The sequence below is a fragment of the Rousettus aegyptiacus genome, unplaced genomic scaffold (assembly GCF_014176215.1).
Source record: "Rousettus aegyptiacus isolate mRouAeg1 unplaced genomic scaffold, mRouAeg1.p scaffold_m13_p_5, whole genome shotgun sequence".
Taxonomy (NCBI): Eukaryota; Metazoa; Chordata; class Mammalia; order Chiroptera; family Pteropodidae; genus Rousettus; species Rousettus aegyptiacus.
In genome coordinates, this window is record NW_023416308.1 from 7,092,654 (window position 1) to 7,111,862 (window position 19,209).

Below are 19,209 nucleotides of genomic sequence, written 5' to 3' on the forward strand. Positions count from 1 at the left end.
ATTTAATGTGCACGGCATCTGAAGAGAGGTGTTAGTTTATTTGAAAATCTCCACATCCTTGCGGGCGCCTGGGCACACACACGTACACATGATGGTCTAGGATGCTTCGGGGCCAAAGACTGATTGGGTAGGAAACACAGGAAAGGCCGTAAGCGCTCGTGAAATGATATAAGCTAAATCCGAGGCGTTAACCTGCAGCCCTGCCGGCATGACCAGGCATCTGCTGGCCCAATTTCTGAAGGCAGGGCGGTGTGTAAATGCGGCGTTATGAGTCCTCAAAATGAATCTGCACGTCTGCACGGCGCTCTCCCCGCAGCTCCGCGCCCCCCTCCCGGCGCCTCTCTGAGCAGGTGACAGAAACTGGGCTGCTGGTGACAAGGCCAGCCTCCCAGGGAGGGCAGGGGCTGGACGGGATGGGCGGTGGAGCCCTGTCCGTCTTCCTGGCAGATGTGGAGGGGGCCGGTGGGGGCCCAGACGCCGGGCAGGTGGGGACGCTGAAGAAGGTGAGGTGGGGAGCCGAGGTGTCGGGCCTGCAAACCCTGCTTTATTCTGCCACCTAAAGGCCGACGGGTCCCACGACAGACACGCTGCCTCTCTTCCTCCACGGAAGTCCCCGTGCCTCTGCCAGGGCTGGCCTTGGCCAGAGAAGGCAGGGGACGGTTGAGTTTCCTTGTAGGCACCTTCAGATAAATGGCCCCTTGGCTCCGAGTGCTTCAGAGAGCCACGGGGACGGCAGGGATGGTGCATCCGAAGGCCAGGAGGACCGGGGTCTGCCAGCATTCAGATCCGGCGGAAGGCTGACGGGCACAGGGAGCCTTGGGGAGCCCCCCTGTGTGCCCGGGCCACGCGAGGTACTGTAGGTGCACTGTCGCAGACAGCCTGCGGTGTGCTGGCCGCTCTGACCGCTCCCCACCCCTGCCCCAGCCTCCAGGTTCCTTCGGGCCTCGGCTTCGCCACTGCCTGCCCTGGGCAGCCTGTGCTGATCGCTGCCCTCAGCTGGGCCGGACGCCCCGCCAGCAGCCGGGGCCCACTGTGACGGAGACGCCTGCGTAGCTCTCCGCCTTCCCCTGGGGCTGGAACTCGGCTCCGGGGTAGTGAACACCATGACTGCTTGTTCATCGCGGGAACTGCGGTGAGGAGCCCAGTGCCTGGACCGGAGCGCACGCCCGGCAGTATTTCTGGAATGAACCGACAGGCCGACGGCAGCCCCGAGGGTACGCGCGACCGCTGGTACGCTCCCCCCACAGAGGGGGCTGCGACGAGCGAGACAGGACACGGGCCGGGGGTGCGCGCGAGCAGCACGGATGACAGCTCTGAGCCTTACCACCCCCAGTTTACGGAGGAAGAAACTGAGGCTCAGGGAGGTCGCGGTTCTCGCCAGGAAGTGGCAGGGCCAGAACGTGAAGCCGGATGAGCCCGGCGTTAAGCTCTCTGCGCCCCCGCCCTGGTTGTGTGGAGAAGACTGCCCACTTTCAGGAATGGGGGTCTCTTTCTTCCGGAGGCTTGGCCCTGTCTGATGCGAGGCGGGAAGGGCGCATGTGGGGGTGGCTGGGAATGCCCCGCGTCATCTTCAGGGGTCCAGTGACTTGCCCAAGACCTCGAGACAAAGGAGGCTGAGTCCTAGTTCCCTCTGCCCATGCCAGGTGCAAAGCTCCCGCCTCTGCCCACAGCGATTACAGCCCCGTCGCTTGATGGTCTCGATGGCCTCTGCTCAGATTTCTTCTCAGCCTGATTTCTAGTGAGCCGGTCTATGTGTGTGCGTGCACGTGAACGACAGAGGGAGAAGACGAGTGAGGGAGAGAGGAAAGGCAAGAGGGAGGGAAGGGGAGAGGGGGAGGGAGAGGGGGAGCGAGACCGAGAGGTGCCTTCCTCCCCCTCCGCAGCGCACTGCACGCTGTGGATGCTTCGTGCATGGCAAGCAGCTGAGGGTCCGGAGAAAGGCGAGGAAAATAATTAAAAGGTGGAGAAAAAAGCTGATGAGGAGAGGCTGGAGGAGATGTGCTTACGTGGCCTGGAGAAGTGGCGTGCGAGAGCTCAGCACGGGGAGCCGTGACGGAGGGGCGCCCTGGACCCGCGAGGGGTCGCGGGCGAAGATCGGGGAGCTGGGATCCCGGCCTAGGCGGCCGGGGAGTCGTGGGGAGGTCACGGCCGCCGTCTGGGGCTTTCAGGCCGACACCTGCGGGGTGAATGAAATGCTGTGTCCCGACACCCTGGTAGCTTCTGAAATCTCGTTATGCTTCAGGGGACCAGGGAGACGGTGATGGCGACCGTTCTCCTACCTTCTGAGAAGAGGACGAGAGAGAGCTGAGGCCTGCGGGGTGCCTGGAAGGTTAGGGTCACATCTCACGAGCAGCTTCCTGAGGACTGCGAAGCCCCCGCAGCGAACGGCTCCGACCACACAGCACCGTCATGGCCACTGCCACCCCAGCTGCCAATGACCGAGCGCCCGCGATGCGCTGGGCCTTTCGAATACATCGTGCCCCGGTGCGACAACCGCCTCTGTCCTTACCAACGGGAAAACCGAAGCCCGGGTCCCGCGGCCGGGACGCAAAGCCAGGTGAGCTTCCCCTCCCGGCTGGAGGACGGTGCCGGGAACGGGGGCGGCTCTGGCTCCGACACAGCCGCAGGGAGGGCAGAAGGCTGGCGCTGAGGAGCTCGCAGAGGTCTCGAGAGAGAATGAGAATGGAAGAAAGAAACGAAAAGCTTGGTGGGGAAAATCGATGAGATGCCTTTAGCTCCTTGGAGATAAGCGGCATGTGAGTGCCGGCCATTACTAAGGTTCTTATCTGACAGCAAAGTCCACGGAGTCGTTTTCAAGAGCGGCTCAGTTAGGAAGTTGGGTGTGAGCCCGTGGCTCCCGGGGGCAGAGGCCGCCACCTGGGCGAGGCTGGGCAGGGGCCACCAGGGCCCGCGGAGGAAGGAAAATCACAGGACACCCGGGAGCCTCCCCCTTGAGCCCAGACTCTGCCGCTTGGGGGGAGGAGCCGCGTGCGCGCCCCACTGTGTAGATAATAGAAACCACAAAATAGCAATTACTGTATCAGAAGCTGTGAATAAAGAGGACAGAGCGGGCTTTTAAACATGGCCCTCCTCCCTGCACCCCGCCCCCCCAACCACGCTCACACTTCAGTAACAAACTCACACCTCACTTTTCCAATTATTTCATTCACCTCGGGTTCACCAATTACTCCCCCACGCCGAGGCCCGCCCCCTCCGCCAGCAGAGTGCGCATGGCTGGTGGCGGGTTTGCGACAACTGGAGTTTGTTGTCACGTTTCTAATTTCTTTCGAGGTGTGTGCGGGCGGGAGGGACGTGGGGGGTGGGGGGGAGGGGAGGTGGGAGGGGGGCGCTGAGGTGTTGAGCCAGGCAAGCCAATTACGCCTGGCCCTCGTAAACAAGTCTGGGCATGCAAATTGTGTTTGCACACAGGCGTGAAAGCAGACGCATCCATGTGTGCGCCCTGCGTGCCCGCGGGGGTATCCTCCCCCGGGGGGGGGCACTCTGTGCCCCCTGACCGGACCTGCTGCAGCCCTGGGTGGCAACGGCTCGGGGGCTCTGGCTCCTCGGGGGCTCTGGCTCCGCTACTGAAAAGTGATGAGTCGCCCTCCGCCTGCTCGGCTGAAGTGGTGGGCTGGGGGGCTCGGGGGAGCAAGCGAGAGGAAGGTGGGGGGGGGCAGAGGGAGCCCCCCAGAGACGCCTAGCTCGACGACGCTACAGCCGCTCTGGTGTCTGGGTTTGGGCGCTGAAGGAGCAGGCGGGGAGGCCGGCCCAACCCTCCGGCCCGCCTGCTGACACCACGTGGGGGCGGGGCGCACTCCGAGGAGCCTCGGCCGCCGGGTCCCAGGCTTCCCGGGGCCCAGGACGGAAGTCCTCATCACTCTCCCGTTCGGATCTGCAACAGCGACCGGGATCCCGGCAAAGGCGCCGAGTCACATGGGGAAGTCTGCTGGCACCAGAGCTTCCCGCCTGCCCTCCGGGCAGGGCTGAGGGGAAAACTCATGGCTGCCACCCCGGGGACCCAGGGTCGGAACAATGGTGGCCTCTGCAGGACGGAGGGGTGGCTTTGTGATGAGAATGAACCTCAGGTTTCTTTCTGTTCCTTCTAGACGTCCCTCTTTACAGAGCCGCCACGCGGCTAAGGGCGCCGATGGTAAGGCAGAGCGACAGACAGACAGGCCGACTGGACAAACCCATGCCTATCTGTGACAGGCGATTTCCGTAGCGGACGGAGGTCCATCCAAAACTCCCACCTCTGCAGCGAGTACAAACCGAAGCCTCGTGTCCGAACCATCAACCTTACGAGGCTTTCCTTCTGTCCCCGAAGCCACCAAGCTTCTGCCTGTCTCGAGACCTTTGGCCTTGCTCTTCCCGTAACCTGGAACTCTCCCTCCCCAGACGGTCCCACAACCGACTCCCTGACCTGCGAGCTCGGCTCAGATGCTGCCCTCCCAAGCAGGCCTCAGTGGCCTCTCCGCCTAGCGATGCTCCTCAACCTCACGGGCCACTCTCCGTCACACTGGTCTGAAACGGCTCGTTTACGTGTCTTCCCTTCCCCGTTCTAGGGCCCGGGGCTGCCTAGCACACCGGAAGCGTGCTGACCCCCCTCAGCACCTGTCCTGTTCTCCACCCGGATCGTCTCCTACGAGGCGCATGCCATGGCGGTGGCTCGGTCGCTCCTGGGGGCCGACGTTCTGTCCCTGCCCCGAGGACGCTCTCCCGTGCGACGAGCCCGCGTTACCACAGGGGTGTCTGGCCCCCGGGGGTCCGTGCTCCCGTCCCGAGCACCCGCGTCCGTTCCTTCGAGGGCAGGGAAGACACGCCAGCCGCCCAAAGGGGTCTGACTGACGATGAACCACGGGAGCCGGTGCGCGCGCCGAGGCTCACCGCCGCCGTGCCTGCCGCGTACGGGAGGCGAGCTGTTTCTGCCCCCCCCCGGGGCCGCCTTGCGAGTGCGTATCAACTCCGGTTACGAGTGGCGCTGGCTCTGCCCAAGGGGCGATGGCCTTGGGAGCTGTTTAACGGAGGCCTCAGTGCGGACTTGCTTCCTCTTTTGTTCCCCGCCGCTCTCTTTACAAAGAGTGCCTTTTAGACTGAACTTTCCCAATTACTCACCGCTCATCACGGTGAGAGCCGGATGAAGAAAGGTTACCTTATCACCATCAGCGCAATGCTCTCTCTCTCTCTCTCTTTTTTTTTTTTTGCCTCACGGAGGCTGGAAAATGGCCCGGTTTCCGAGAAAGTGAGAAAAGCGGTGTGGAGGACGGCGTTTAGCTTTTCTCAACAGCCTTTCATGAGGTCCTTTCCAGGCGAGCGTGACCCTCTCGTTTTCTAGACGAGGGATCCAGGGACGAGCAGGTAAATGGCATCTCCGCGTCGGAGCGGGGCCCGCGTTCCAGGCGGAACCCACGGCCTCTCCTCAGAGGCGCCAGGAGATGGAAGGTCCTGGCCTGGATCCGCCCTCACCAGTTGGGTGACCCTGGCTGAGTCGTCTCCTGGCTGGACTGATGGGGGAGGTCTGTGTGTGTGTGTGTGAGAGACGGTGCCTTGAGATGTGCCAGAGCCAGGTCAACAGAAGGGACAGGATGTGGGCCCCAAAGTTAAAGACCTCCGAGGCAGACAGAGTTGGGAGCAAACGGCAGGAATGCTCTAGCCGTGTGGTCCCTGCACCAGCGGTGTCAGGGTCATCTGACATCTCTGAATCTGAAGCTTGTCTCACTGAATCAGAAGCTCTGGGAATGGAGGATGGGGGGTGGGTCTGGCAATCCAGGTGTAACGAGCGCCCCAGGTGAGCGAGCGGGCTCCGGGCTGAGGACTGCTGCTCCACCAGAGGGCGCAGCACCATCTGGCGGTGCACGGCGGGGCCCAGGACTGGCAGACCTTTCTTGCAAAGAGGCCTGCGATTTAGAATCTTCTAAGAGGGGAGATTTTTAAATATTGGTGACAAAGTCAAATCATTTTAAATGCAACATTGGCACATACAAGAGATGTAGCCCGTGTAGCGCCTCCACATTTGAGTTTTGTTCTGATCTCGTTCTAAGACGTCGGGAGGGCTTGTCACCTTCCAAAATGATGGAACGTCCCTTGCCTCCTTATTCCCGGGGACTGGGTCTCTCTGCCCTCCCCGTCCTGGTCCCCTGCTGGCCTCCTCGGTTGCTTGTGCTCTCAGAGTGTGGGATTCTGAGCTCCCTGCGGACGGAGAGGGTCTTGCCGCCACGATGCCACTCAGCCTCTCTCTAGGCGTGGACACATTTGTGGCGACACAGGCACCGAATGCCAAGCACAGGACCCAGACCTAGATTTGAGGCATGGCAGGAATTTTAATAAGCCTCGCCAGTCAGGTACTGCGGGTCTCACATTCACTCGGCCACCATTTCTCGAGCAAGTCCCTTCTGCGGGCACCGAGCTCTGTGCTGGGAGAGACGAGTGGACCATGAGCTCTGGCCTCCACGGGCACAGCCTCTTTCTCGATAATTATAATAAGCAGGTGGTTTTCAATGTTTTCCCCCTGGGGCTGGGGCACAGTCTCTAAAAATAATTTGGAGTATTCATCCCAACATACGCACACTTGAAATTTATAAATTACGGCTATACGTACTGCCGTTTCACTGTACGTGTTCACCTTAAAATATTTAAAAATTAGAAAACTTAAATGGATGAGATAAACATGGATAGAAATGGAATGTCATATTTTCCTCCTGCTCTTCCAACTGACTGTCCGGCAGGCACTTTTTGGAGGTCCGCGGTTTGAAGGCACACAACGGGCCAGGTATCGTACTAAGCACAGTCCACGTATAACCTCACGCGGTCTTCAGCGGTCCTGGGAGGCGGGGATTATGCACCCATTTCACGTATGGAGAAACTGAGGCTCAGGCCGCTTACGCCATCTGCCAGAAGTCTAGAACTGCTAGAAAGTGGCGGGGCCGGGACTCACACAGAGGCCCGATGACTTGCTAGAGCCTGTGCTCTTGAACGTTGCTCTGCACTGGAGTGGGCATGTCTGGGCCTGGCCGAATAACTTAAGAAGCAATTTAAGGTCGAACACCGTCTGCTGCTCAAGAAGAGGTAAAATTTTTAAAGACGAGATTTCTCATACTTGTCCTGAAAGGTGTTACTGGGTGTTTTATGAAAAAAAAAAAAAAAAAAAAAGGCTTCTGGGATTAAATAAGCCTTTTTGGGAGACATCTCGTTAAATGCAGGTCAGCGAGCTTCAGACCTTGGCAGTGCCTTTAAGATACTAGGTACATGGAGGATCTATTGGGAAGAGTGAGAAGACACGGTGTTTCTCAAAGTCATCTGGCCACACGACCCCTCCTCCCGAAACAGAGAAACCTGTCAGCACCTCTCAGGACGCTGGTGTTTCACGGAACGCGGTTGGCAGACACGATCTGGGCGGTGGAAAGGGGGTACGGCTGTCACCATGGAGGGCCCGAGCTGAAAGGCCCTTTAGCGCTCAGGTGACACTTACAATTCTCTGATGACCAGGGGGGGCGGGGAACTGCTTCAGGAGGAGCCTAGTTTTTGACGGTGAAGGGCCAACTCACAGAGTCACCGGAAGAACCGAAGTTTGGAGTGAGACCTGGGTTCAGATCCCAGCCTTGCACCCCGTCACCTTTCTGAGGTTCTGTCGCCTGTAAATTGGCAACAATCACACCCCACTCCCGCCCCCACCCATACGAGGCTGCTGAGTCCACGGCTGCTGGCGTCTGTCAGGAACGAAGAAATGGAACCCGTTGTTAGTCATGCCCTGCCCTCTAGGAGGCTCTGTACGGGCGCCAGGCAAGTTGCACCCCCGAAGCTCCCAGGGAGTTTCAGGTGGAAGCTGAGAAAGAGCAGGCCGGGCCAGTCAGGCCCCTCCTGGTGGACCCCCGGGGTCTCCAGCAAAGAGCTGAGGTAGGAGGCCGGACGTGACTCTGTGCTTCCCGGAGCCCTGAAAAAAGAAGCCGTTCTCCATCTCATCCACATGTCCTACTGGTTTTACAAGGTAATTGGAAGGGACTGTCCCCGAGGAGGCATCCGTCAGCCAGATCCAGGCGCTGCTGTCTCTCCTTGGGCCAGGCAAGCCCATTGGAACGGCTCGTGCCCCTCTTTCGGAAGGACGGGAGCGAGACACGACCTCTGGCCTGGGGCGCACATTCCGGTCAGTTCCGCGCCTCTGCCGGAGTGAGTTAATGAAACACACGGCGGACGCTTCTCCCTCACCTTCTCCCCCTCCGGTCTTCAGCTGCCTCAAGTACAGCTAATCCCATTATGAGGAAGTAAAGTGGATAATTCAGGCTAATGAAATCGTTACAAGAATGTGGCCAGCCAGAGGTGGACATTCAGAACCAATTTAACACCCTTTGGTGGTGTTATCCTCAGTACAGGAAATGTTTACGAGGAGGAAGGAAAAAATTAAAAAGGGGAAAAAAAAAAAACAACCACCCCAAACCCCAGCCGCTTTCTCGTTGGCTTAAATCAGGTTCGAGAATTAATCGGCCACGTATCTTGCTCACTGCTATTACCCCTGTGGTGCCCAGGATCTCCACGGTAACCCACGAAGGGGGCGGAGGAGGTCCGGGAAGCCTCCAGCCGGGGTCGGGCTCGTGCACACCCGATCTTCTTCGCCTTGCCCCCATCTGCCGCTGCTCTGAGGAGGGCCGCGAAGAGGTGAACGCCTCTGCCTCCACGTAACCCCCAAATCCAGAAACTTGACAATGGATTGAAACACCTGTCCCAGGAGTCGGAGGAAGACAGCCCTGGTCACCGGCCCGTACTCCATCACGCCGCCTGCTGCCCGGCCACGGCCAGGCCTCCTAGAAGGCTGAATGACGGGTGGCCGCTCAGGGCCCACGGCCCCGGCCACCTCTCCTAAACACAGCGAGGCCCTACCACTTTCATATCTTTTGGACCCAGTTCGATGCTCAGAACCGGAACGAGGACTGCACACCACGAATCCACTATCTCCAGCTGCCTCTCTGCGGCCCTATGCTGCTCTCCCGAACGAGTCACGGTGTGTCCCAATTCCTCTGCTGAGGGCACTGGTCTTCCAATGACGCAGAGCCTCCTGACCAGGGACCGAGGAAGGTGCTGGACCAGAATCAGGCGGATGTGACGGCACGAGAAGCCAGGTCTTACGAACACGGAAGGACCTCTGCCGCGTTCGTAGGGTCTTAGGGGATTTTAAGGGGCACATGTGTGTAGGGAGAAAGTTCCGGCCACTGGGGATTAGAAAAGTCCCGCTGATGTTCCCACATCAAGAGCGTCAAGCAGCGGCCCCCAGTCACCAGCTTCGCCTCCCGCTTACTGGTCCAGCGGAACGCGGCCTGGGAGGATGCGGGATGGACAACATGGCAGCCCCTGGCCACTGGGGTGCACCAGTGCGCACGCCTGCATCGCAGCCCCTGGGCCCCGTGCCGTCTGGAGCAGCAGCAGGTGGCACCTCAACATCCAGACAGGTGTACGGGGTGCCCCGCTGGCCTCTCTAGGAACGGGATGGGATGGTGGCAGGAGCACTAACGAGAGGTGAGCCAAGGCCAGCGACCCGGGGAACAAGGGGCTCAGAGGACAGCGAGTCACATGCTGTCGACGGCGAGCAGGCTCTGCAGCCCGAGATGCTCTGGATGAGGGGTGCTGCCCGTTCGTCTAGGACCGGAGTCCAGCAGAAGAAGGAAGTGCCCCTGGCAAACAGAAGGACACCACAAAGCCCAGCACTAAGCTCCTGCCTGTCACCTATGGGCACAAGGTGACTCTGCCCCCCTCGCCCCCTGAAAGCCTATTTAATTCTACTTTATCAACTTGCTCATCTTATTTCTCATGCTAGAGCAGCTGAGAAGGGCAAAGGGGTTAATTTAAGTGGCAAGTTCTTGAAAGACCTCAAGGAATGATAACTGACAGTCAGATCGGGCCAGCGGCATGCACGCTCCGTCTTTAAAAGGGTCAGACAGTAAATATTTTTGGCTTTGCAGCTACTCGACCCTGTCGCTCTAGCAAGAAAGCAGCCTTAGACAACATGTAAAGGAATGGGCATGGCTGTATGCTAATAAAACTTTATGTACAAAAACAAGGGGCTAGCACGTGAGCCTTAGTTTGCCAACCTCTGCATTAACTCGAAAACACAAAACACGATATTCCAGTACCTGGGAAGGTGTGGCAGCCCAGCCGGGGCCATCAGGTGCAGGAACAAGGGGCGGACCACCTGGACGCTGACTGACTGGTGCCCCTGTACTGAACGAAGCCTGGGCTCAGTGTCCTTTGCCCAGACAGGAAAAGGCGTCGTGCATTATTTCAGCAAGGCTTCCACCACGTGATCAGCGTTTTCAGAGAGGACTGGTGCTTAAAGGCACAGGGTGGCAAAGTCACTTTCTGGGGAAAGCCCTCATTCCTCAGTGGTGGCAGAAATGACAGGTATCATGCAGGTGACAAGCTGAGTTATTGTGTGTTTGTACCTAGTGGTGAGTGCCAGGTCCCAAAGAGCCAAGAATCGTACATCTTGCCACCAGCCTAGAGACCTACTCAGCACGGAGGCAAAAATAAGGACCCGCAAACCGCGCTGCTGCCCCGCCACGCGGCAAGGCAGGGAAAGAATGCCGGAGGGGAGGATGCCGCCTCGAAGGCCTTCCTACCCGGCCCGCCTACCCGGCAGGCCTTGCACGGGCTGTTGCCCGCTCCATTCCCTTTCCTTAGTGTCAGACTTTACCTTCTATTCTGGGTTTTGTTCTCAGTTTGCTACAGTCCGCCTTCCCGGCTGGAGTGCCGAGCGGTCAGCACCCAGGACAGCGCCCACGGTGCCTGGCAGGCAGCTCGGCCAGCACAGGAAGGATCTGAGGACGGCCGTCTGGACCTCACTGCTCCGTTTCTGGCCCCTCTCACGACCCAGGCCCCCGGCCCCAGAAACAGCAGGCCGAGTAGGGGTGGGGGGAGGGCCGGCACAGGCTGAGCGCCTACCACGTGCTGGACGGCGCATCGGATGCTCTAGGTTCAGGGCTCAGAACAACCCCCAGAGCGGCAGCACCCCAGGGCGCAGGCGACATCGAGGGGAGGTCTAAGCCCGCAGGGCGGCCTGACTGTGGCGTTGGCCGGTCTCCTACTCGGCAGAGCTAGACCCCGCTCTGGGCAGAGTGATCCACCCCGGCCTTGAACTCACCCCTCGGGTTCTCCCTGGGAAGCTGTCAGCCAAGCGACGGAGGGAACGGAACAAGAGGCGGAGGGGGTGATAAGATGCGGGTGAGGCTTCTGAGGAATCCGGCACTCCAGAGGCGCCTGACACCTGCCAGCGAGAGGGTGCTCCGTACCCCCCACCGCGCAGGGAAGCCCACTCGGGATGCCCCCCCCCCCCCACCGGCGAGAGTCTCAAGCATCCATCTGACCCCGCTCACGGTTGAAAAGAGGCAGAGAGCGTGGTCACCATGCCTCCCTGGGAGGCCCCGACCGACCGGTCACAGCTGGGAGGGGACCACGTTTTTGGCCCAGTGGGGTGTGGACTGGGGTGTGCCTCAGATAACCAGACAGCCTCAACACCTGAGCTTCCGAGGAAAGCCAGGCCTGTCGTCATCAGGGGACGACAGCTGAGACACCTCAAATCCACCATGCAGGCCTTCACTGGAGGCCCCTGGAGACCCTCCCAGGGACAAGCCAGGGGACAGGGCTGGGAAGAGTGGAGCTTCATGCTGCCGAGCCTGCCAGCACCGTGGTGGTGGGCGGCGGGGAGACATTCACCCTGGTGGGGACAGTTATTATTTTCAAAAGTCTGGGAATGAAAACAACAATAAAACAACTCAAGCCCAGGATGGCTGGTGCGTTTTAAGATGCAGATGGAAATGGATCTGTGAGGGGGTCCACTCGTTTGAGGCCAAATAAATCTGCAGAGAACACAACTGGCAATTGCAGAAGGAGAAGAGGAAGTTTATAATCACATGGTTCACCAGAAGTGGATGCCCAAAGGGGTGTAACTGGGGCCATGAGTGGTCTGCAGCCCGGGGCGGAGAGCAGTGGGCTCTGGAGGACAGGTGACAGGCGGCTACAGGAAAAGGAGAGGGAATGTGTCCCCGGGTGCGAACGTGGCAGTAGGTGGGACCCCCCGCGAAGGATCTGGATGTCTGCAGGTGGCGAGGGTTCTTTCCGTGATAGGAAACCCAGACGGGATTTGGGGTGTGGGAAAACCAAGAAGCCCCGGACAGAGGTGAAGAGAAAGAGGAGGAAAAAAAAAAAATCAGCATTCAGAGGGAAAGGAGGCCTCCCTCTGCAACAACCACTGTTCACCTCACAAGCGAGTTAAAGAGCATCATTTGCAAAGTTCGCGAGGAGGGGAAGTAAATTATCGTGTCTCTGGCGATGCGCAAAGCGCTAGACGTGCTTTGTCTCCCCGCTCCCTCTCCCGGTGCGCAGAGGGCTGTTTGTGTGGATGTTGCTGAGCCTCCCGCCCCGCCCCCCTCACCCCCACCGCCCCCAGTTCCATTTGGAAGACCAGGAAGTGTGGCCACAGCTTTTTCTGAGGCAGCAGGCCTATGGTGACATGTGCCTCAGGGTGTGGTGGGGAATTACTGGAGAAAAGTTATCAAAGGTTTTCATGCCCTTCCGGGGCAGGGTGCGTGATGTTAAAGCCCCCGGTGGAAGAGAAATCCCATCAGGATCGAGTGGGGAGCTGCTCCTCCAACGGCAAGCTTGCACCCCATGTTTGGGCGGCCCCCACTCAGACTGCAGGAGATGAAAAGCCTGGATGTGGAGATGGTACAACAGCTACAAGTGCAAGCGAGCTCGTTCTGTCGAAAGGGGATAACGGGCCCCCGCTGCCCCGAGTTGTGAGGGTTCAGTGAGATAATATGTCCGGGGCATTTCGTACAGGGCTGCGCCACGGGGAGCAAGACGAGCGAGGGAGGCCACACGAGGCAGGACAGCACGGTCCCCCGAGACAGCGCCCTGACGGTTCTGGGCCAGGCTGTTCCCGCGGCGCACAGAGCCGATCCTGACTAACGGCAGGTACCAGAAAGGGCGAGGACGGCTATGAACAGGCAGCTACGAGAGCGGCTGAAATGCGAGAGGACAGAAGCTCAAGACCAGCAGCCCCTGGGGCGAGAGACCGGCCGGCCTGCAGAACCCGCGTCTGGCTTGGCTCCCGAGCGGTCCTGCGGCGCGTCGCCAGGTGTCCCGAGGGCACGGCCCAGTGAGGCTGGGCACCTGCTCTCGCGTCCTTTAGCACCGGGATGGCTTTCCCCATTTTAAATGATAACGAAGAAAAGCGGCTGCTTCTTTCAGGCCAGGGGTTGGCAAGCCAGTGGTGTAAGTCCTGGTTCAAGTCCAAAGCCGATGACCACGGGCAGAGACGGGCGTCTCGGCTCCCGCAGACGGCGAATTCACCCCACCTCTGCTGCCTTTTGTTCTATTCAGGGAAAGGCTCCCCCACGCTGGTGAGGGCAAGCAGGTTTACACGGCCACTGAGGTCACTGATTCACATGCTCACCTCTTTCTTCCGGAAACAGCCTCACAGACACACCAGGAATGTTCGCCAGCTACCTGGGCGGCCAACGGCCTTGTCGAGGTGACACGTAAGATGAACCGTCGCGGGCTCCCTACGGAAGTGTGGTGACCCCGGTTCCAGAGCGATCGCATCCCCTGGCCCAACGTCACCCCACTCACGCCATCGCCGTGACCCCGGCCCGGGGCCTCCTCCTCGCACAGCTGTGTGCTGCTCACACCACGCTGACAGCCAGGTGTGTTTACCTCCTCAGCCCTGAGTTATCTGTTTTTCTTAATCAAGTACTTATTAGATCAGGGGGCACTTATTAGAGGCTGTGAGAAAATCCAAGTCAACTGGTAATTAGGGAGGTTTGCAGAAAGAGTCATTAGGCCTCTCCACGCGGCCTCCCGATGCGGCACTTACCTGAGGGGGCCTAATGAGCCATCACAGACGGCTGGGCCTGGCGTTGCCCCGGCGGCCCCCGGCCCAGCTCCTCTCTGCAGGACGGCGAAAAGGGACAACCCGCCCGATCGCCCTGCCGTGGGAGTGACAAGACATGGCGCTCGGAGGGAACGGCGTCCCCCCCCCACATTCCCCCGCCCCCCGGCCAGGCACAGACCCTCACCCGACGACACACGGCGACACGGAGGCCTCAGAGGCGAAAGGCAGGCAGTTCGAGGTCATCCATTCGGGGGGCCAGGCTCGCAACTGGCTCCCCGAACTAGATCCTAAGATACGTGATTAAATAGGGAGAAAAAAGCTGGATGCCAAAGAGTTAAACCGGCTGCAGTGGCTGCCTGCGGGGAGCGGCACGGGCAGCCGGACCCTGTGTCACCCTCCTCCCCACGCTGGGGTCTGGCCGAGGCTGCGGGGCCAGGGCCCGTGCCGGCTCGGACTCCCTTCCCTGTGCTGGCCTCCACCGCCAGCCTGCCCGGGCAGGGCCGGGGCCCTGGCACTCCGCCTGCGCCGGTCTCTGCAAGGGCGGGAATCTCATCATTCACATCTCAGGTCATGGTCGCCTCTTCGAGGAGGCCTTCCCGAGCACCCGCGCCACGCTCCCGGGCACCGCCGACCTCGCCGCCCCGGATCGCGTCTGCGCTGACGTCCCCCGTTTACTGCCTGTCCCCCCGCGTGAACATCGGCCCCTCCAGCGCAGGATCTCACTGGTCTCGGTCACCGGTGGTCCCCTGCGTGGCCCTGCCATGTGCTCAGTAACTCAAGAAACGAATGAATGAGGGTAAAACAATCGAGTCTTCAAAAAAAAAAAAGGGGGGGGCCCTCTGAGTTTCGGGCACGTCAAGCTAAGTGCCTTTATTACACACGCAATGCCCCGCCCCCTCCCGTTTGCTTCCTCACACCCCCAAGGCTTGCCCCACCGGGGGCGGAGCTGTAACGAGTGTCCGGGACAGGTGTGCGAAATGCCAGGTGTGCGGAACGTGTATCGTCTTGGATTCCCCACTTGGCCCCATCGTGACTTTTCTCAACCGAATTTCTTGGCGGCTGGAGAAGAAAGTGCTAGAACGGGAGACAGCTACAGTTGCCATGATACGGCTGTCGCGGTGATTTAACCGCAGCGCTCTGGCTCCCTTGGAATGCTTTAATGGCCCGTCATGGGAAGGGAGGGGGCGGGAAGAGTGTCCCGTGGCCTGGCGTCCCCACCTCCAAAAATAACCTCGGTTCCCGCGGCCGGAGCAGGCTCCCCGTTGGAAAGATGGAAGAGCGAGGACGCTTTTCACCAGGACCCGGGGGAGGGGGGGAACTGCCTCGCCCGCCCCCACAGGGACGCCCACTCCAGCGCGAGGCTCCCTCCGGCAGCCAGCTCAGTTTCTTTTACATCCAGAGCCTGGAGTGTCTTTCTTTAAAGCAAACCGCTTGTCAGAGCCTTTGACTGGCTTCTTCCCTGCTTCCGGGGCCTCTGGCTCGGAGGAAGATGAAGCCAGGAACAGGAGGGGATGGCGAAAGCCGCCTTCTCTGCTGAGTGGCAGTTTGGATGCTGGGTATGGACAAGAAACGGAACGACGGCTCTGCCCCATGACCTCCGGTCCCCTTTACTTGAGAGGAGGTTGCTTTGACAGGTTGGAGAAAACCCTTCGTTCTACGAACATCCTTGCGCCAACTCTTAAAATAACTGGGGACAGGACTGTCTCTTTAGGAGGTCCAATTACCTCCTGGATGGAGCGCAGGAGGTGTGCACGCACACCCCGCCCCTGGGGCGCACCCACAAACTACATGCTACTGGCTGTGCGCGCGGCCAGCGCCTGGGCTGCCAGGGCCCGACCCTCCTGGACTGGAACTGCTACCCCCAAACCCTCCAGGCCCCCATCAGCAAGGCAGAGTCCTGGTGGTGAACGAACGCGGGATGGAGCATGGAACAGGCTTCTCGCTGCCTGAGAAGGGAGTTACACGCGTCACAGACACGGAGACGGGGAAGCAGAGGCGAAGCCCTGTGACGTGAACCCTGGACTGGAGCTGGAGAATCAGCGTGAGCTCATGGTTTTTAAACGGATATAGATTAGGAGTGTGAATGCTCGCGCGCGTGTGTGTATACAAGTGCACGTGTGTGTAGTTCCCTAGTGCCGTCTGCTAAGAGGGCCTGGTTTTCAACTGGGGACAGTTTTGCCCTTGTTCTCACCTCCATCTCCCCAGGACATTTGGCAACCTATGGGGACATTTCTGGTTGTCATGACTGGGGGGCTGGTACCAACGCTTAGAGGGCAGAGGTCAGGGATGCTGCTAAACATCCCGCGATGCACAGGACAGTGCCCACCACAAAGAGGAATCCAGCTTAAAACGTGCTGAAATCTGGCCGTGAGGCAGTGAGACTTCCGCAGCAATGAGCACACCTGGCTCCCAGATATTGGTTTCTAAATACCATCACCCACTGCAAAGAACTAGGGCTCCTTGGAGAAACGGCTGACCCCAGGGCTGGAGCTGAGAAAGTACAAGGTGAGTCAGGACTATCTTGTTAGGCCAGAAAACAAGGAAGTGCTCAAAAAATAAAAGGGGGGGGCATGTCAAAAGGACAAAACCCAGTTTGTGCCTTTGCAGGGGTTTCCAATGGCCAAACTGGCCACCATTTCAATGAAATAAAGACTGATGATCAGGGCCTATAAATAACCCTAGTCCACACTGATAAAAATAAGAAAATAAGTAAATAAACATGGGGTCGGAGCAGCCCATCCCAGGAGGGGAATACAAACCTAAACGTGGGGAATGACCGAATCACACAATCGCCACCTGGCAGCCAGCTCGGCTAGGATTCACTTGGGCTGGAACCATCAGAGGATGCTACGAGCAGCGGTTAGCCCGGACACGGAATATTTTCAGACCCTCGAAGTCCCCACCCGAGATACTGACTAATTACGAAGGGAAGAACCACCACCACCTAACCATGGGGAAACCTGGCAGAAACCGCCTTGACCAGGTGACCAGAGGATAAGGTCGCCAGCGATGGGACGGGTTGAGCAGGGCCTCCTGATGTTACTCTCTGGACGGAAGAGGACGTCACTTCCATGGGGTTTGCTACCAGAGTCATAACCCAGTCTAGTCCACAGACCTGATTAGGGGACATCTACGAAACACACGGCCAGTACCTTTCAGAACTGTCAGCGTCTTGGAAGACAAAGAAATGCAGGATAATGTCTCCGAAATTCAAGAAACACAGAAACTAAATCTACATGTGATCCTGGACTGAATCTTGAATCGGGTTTTTGTTTTTGTTTTTTTTTTTTTTTTTTCTATAAAGGACATAATTAGGACAAATGGCAAAATCTGAATAAGGTCTATAGCATACTATGTTAAAATGAATTTCTCGACTTCGATAACTGTATTGCAATTATAAAAAGAATTTTGTTTTTAAGAAACATATTCTTAAAGATTTAGGAGTAAAGAAGCATCATAATATTCTTCCAACTTTTCTATATGTCTGAATTTATTTTTTTTTAAAGAAAAAAAAAGTTTTCTACAGTTAATTCATGCTCTTACATTCTCTCTCCTACCTTTCCCATTTTAACCAGTGACAGAGTCTGACAATAAAACAGGTATAGGCTCATTTCAGTCATTTTTGAATAAAGAATCAAATAAATTAGCCCCAAAATGGCTGCAATCAAGTCTTCTTCCTGTAGCGGACGCACAGGGATGCTCTCTGCACCGGGCCACCGCGGGCTTCACGACAGTGACCTTCCTCACCAGTTCCGTTAGTGCCAACTCTGATGTGAGTTCCTCACACGGTAAATACAGAAAGATGAGAGCAAACGGGAAACCTCAGGTTGTTTATAGGTTTCTTCATTAATTTATTCATTCATTCACGCGACAAACACTTTCCGAGGGCCTACTGTGTGTCCGGCACTGTTTTGGCCCCGAGGGCTCGGCAGTGGACGACAGAGTTCCTCAGTTCAAGGAGCTCACGCTCCACGAGGGGCACAGACAAAGGACAAGCGGCCAAGCAGGCAGGTTATGTCACGCAGCGCAGGCAAGTGCAATGAGGACTGAAGGCGGAGGGAGGGGTGACAGCTGTTACACAGGGCGGCCGAGGAAGGCCTCTCCGAGGAGGTGACGTCTGTGCAGAATGTGCGCGCCGTGGAGAGCAGGGCGTGTGCTCACCTCAAACAGAGGGAAGATCAGAGGCGCTGACCGGGATAGGGGGCCAGTGTGGCTGGGGCGACATTAGCGATACGGGCGGGGAGGGCCTGCCATCATGCAGGGCCACAGAGCCCGAGCACAGAGGCACCTGGCCAGGAGAACGCACAGGACTTAGAGAAGAGAGCTTGTCATCTTAGAAAATTCTAGAAAATCGGCACTGGCAGAGAAGTCGGCATCCCTCTGGACCAGGAGTTGGCAATCTACAGCCGGACCTGGCCCATCGCCTGTTTTTGTAGAGCCCACAAGCTGAGCATGGGTTTTGGTTTTATATTTTTAAATAGTTGCAAAGAAAAAAAAAATCAAAATAATATTTCACAACTCAAGAAAATGATGTGGAATTCCAACTTCGGTGTCCACGAGAAAGACTTATGGGCCAAACCATACTGTCTACGGCTGCTTTCCAACTACAGGGCCGAGTGAGTGATGAAGACAGAGACCACCCGACCCCCTAAGCTGGAAACATGCAGTCTGGCCCTTCACAAAAAGTCTGCCAACCTCTGATCCAGGCGAGTCATCCTCACCCCTGGCTGCGGGTCTACCTGAATCGCCCTGGGGGCGGGGCGTTTAAAACGATGCCAGCACCCTGGGGTTCCGAGTTAACTGGCTAGGCTAAAGCTCAGGCTTCCTTATATCTTAAAGGCACCCCGTGTCCCCGCAAGGCGACCCGAGGCAAGCCAGACCTGAGGTCGGGTCCCTTGATCTGCTGCCCGGTCATCCATCACCGAGCCAGGAGACAGAGACGGGCCAAGAACACCGCTCTACTGCGATTCTGCGTGGGGGCCTTTGCCACTATGTCTGTGCTTTTTTCGTAAAACTCAATGTTTTAAAAACACTCCCTCTGAAACACCATTACATAACCAATCTGTTTCATGCCATCGTGCATAACAATCCCGAAGAAGCCAACATCACATCGCTCAAAGGGTACTCGATTCTGCTTTGGTCCAGACCTAGCCTGCCCTTAAACCTGATCTTCCAAAGCCCAAATTCCAGTGGCCCCCGAATCAGCTGACGGTGCCAGTTCATAAAGACTGGATTTCATTATTCACGTGGTTTTAGACTCTTAGCAGGTACAAAAATTACTGCATTTCCTTACATCTGTACTCTTGTGTTTTTTCAAAGCCCCTTTACGTGGAGTC

General features: G+C 58.0%; 1 protein-coding gene across 4 annotated transcripts in view; it reads right to left on the reverse strand.

The window, feature by feature from the left end:
• RBM19 (RNA binding motif protein 19) overlaps nt 1-19,209 on the reverse strand; it is a 108,119-nt gene that overhangs the window by 32,239 nt on the left and 56,671 nt on the right. The window lies entirely within an intron of this gene.